The 2,500-nt window shown below is 36.2% G+C and overlaps 2 non-coding genes across 2 annotated transcripts; both read left to right on the forward strand.

The window, feature by feature from the left end:
• Positions 1-173: 173 nt before the first annotated feature.
• On the forward strand, positions 174-292 carry LOC136181793 (5S ribosomal RNA). Its single transcript, XR_010668140.1, has one exon. It is a non-coding gene; the product is annotated as a 5S ribosomal RNA (ribosomal RNA).
• Positions 293-1,709: 1,417 nt separating this feature from the next.
• On the forward strand, positions 1,710-1,828 carry LOC136182280 (5S ribosomal RNA). The gene has a single exon (XR_010668598.1). It is a non-coding gene; the product is annotated as a 5S ribosomal RNA (ribosomal RNA).
• Positions 1,829-2,500: the final 672 nt, after the last annotated feature.

The raw sequence follows: 2,500 nt of genomic DNA on the forward strand, positions 1-2,500 counted from the left end.
CGTCAAAGTATTGCTGAATCTAGTAAGATTAAGTGTAAGTCTATCCATAGGCCCACACGTTTGAGTAGAAAAGTAATAAAATCAACTAGGTCATAGTCACTTGCTCTAATTTTGGCGAGGTGTTACTTTAAACCTAAGTATGTATAAATAACCCTTTAACAACCTGTTCATTCGCTTACGGCCATACCACCCTGAACACGCCCGATCTTGTCCGATCTCAGAAGCTAAGCAGGGTCGGGCCTGGTTAGTACTTGGATGGGAGACCGCCTGGGAATACCAGGTGCTGTAAGCTTTTAATACCTCCTTTAGCCAGAAGAGGGCGCTGTTGCCTCACTAGTGGAGAAAGGACTGAGAGAAACAGGCCAGTGGAAAATGAAACATGATTTTATTTGGCAGTCTGTCCTCTTTTTTTTTGTTGCAATTTTCATCAATGTTTTCAGTGAGTATTAATACATATTACGCTCTCTGGAGGCTGTTTTCAAAGTTCAGTTTTACATTCAAAAAGTACATGTAGCCTACTTACGTAAGGACTACTGCATTAACATATTTTAATTACTTGTACTTAGGTTACTCTTTACTTCCCCACAACACTCTGGTAGCCATATTATACATTTGATTCAACTGGAAATATTCACCATCATTATAAATGTTTTCACATCAATAATAAACATTTACACCAAATCAGGAATTATTATAAATGATTACTATTAAGATTGAATTTAAAAAAAACCTGCAAACAAGTGATGCTTACTTATCAATCAATATTTTTTCAGAATCAATTGACGATTTTTCAGAAGTTGACCATTTTGCATCGTCACTTTTACTGTGGATTTATTAAGGTTTTCAATACTGCAAACTTGTGAACAGTGAACAGCAGAAATAAGTTTAAATGTTGCATTAAGGCACACAAGATTTAGGATTATTATAGTAGCCTAAGCAGTGATTGATTAAGATATAAGGGACAACTCGAAATTATGTTTTTATCACCACTTACTTGTTTTGAGGTAATCTTGAATGACAAATGAATAAATCAGCCATTGCAATGTTTCATGTAGAAATCATAACCCTGTGGGGCATACATATTTGATCCCCTCACATTCTCCATTGTAACTAATCATTAAAAAAAACAATCCTCCATTAGGAATCACAAAGGAACACTTACTAATTATATGAAAATTCATAATTATTACAATCAGTCCCTATATATGCTATAGATGATCCCCAATCAAAATTCAGTGTAAGCTACTTTGTAGGAAAGTAGAAGCAATGATAGACAAATAAAAAAAGAACTGCAGTGCATAGCAGGAGGTTACAGCGCCCCCTGCTGGCTGAAGCAGGTATTAAAAGCTTACAGCACCTGGGATTCCCAGGCGGTCTCCCATCCAAGTACTAACCAGGCCAGTTTTGAAAGAGGGAAGTTAATCTTCACGGAATCGGTTTGTTCAATGTGTTTATCAGACGTTTGAACGTTCAGTTTGCCCGCAAGTCGTGAAACAAGTCTTAAAAACAAGCTGCAAGTCTTTAGTTAACTCCCAGCGTCAAAGTATTGCTGAATCTAGTAAGATTAAGTGTAAGTCTATCCATAGGCCCACACGTTTGAGTAGAAAAGTAATAAAATCAACTAGGTCATAGTCACTTGCTCTAATTTTGGCGAGGTGTTACTTTAAACCTAAGTATGTATAAATAACCCTTTAACAACCTGTTCATTCGCTTACGGCCATACCACCCTGAACACGCCCGATCTCGTCCGATCTCGGAAGCTAAGCAGGGTCGGGCCTGGTTAGTACTTGGATGGGAGACCGCCTGGGAATACCAGGTGCTGTAAGCTTTTAATACCTCCTTTAGCCAGAAGAGGGCGCTGTTGCCTCACTAGTGGAGAAAGGACTGAGAGAAACAGGCCAGTGGAAAATGAAACATGATTTTATTTGGCAGTCTGTCCTCTCTTTTTTTTTTGTTGTTGCAATTTTCATCAATGTTTTCAGTGAGTATTAATACATATTACGCTCTCTGGAGGCTGTTTTCAAAGTTCAGTTTTACATTCAAAAAGTACATGTAGCCTACTTAAGTAAGGACTACTGCATTAACATATTTTAATTACTTGTACTTAGGTTACTCTTTACTTCCCCACAACACTCTGGTAGCCATATTATACATTTGATTCAACTGGAAATATTCACCATCATTATAAATGTTTTCACATCAATAATAAACATTTACACCTAATCAGGAATTATTATAAATGATTACTATTAAGATTGAATTTAAAAAAAACCTGCAAACAAGTGATGCTTACTTATCAATCAATATTTTTTCAGAATCAATTGACGATTTTTCAGAAGTTGACCATTTTGCATCGTCACTTTTACTGTGGATTTATTAAGGTTTTCAATACTGCAAACTTGTGAACAGTGAACAGCAGAAATAAGTTTAAATGTTGCATTAAGGCACACAAGATTTAGGATTATTATAGTAGCCTAAGCAGTGATTGATTAAGATATAA

Source organism: Labrus bergylta, chromosome 13, assembly GCF_963930695.1.
Source record: "Labrus bergylta chromosome 13, fLabBer1.1, whole genome shotgun sequence".
NCBI lineage: Eukaryota > Metazoa > Chordata > Actinopteri > Labriformes > Labridae > Labrus > Labrus bergylta.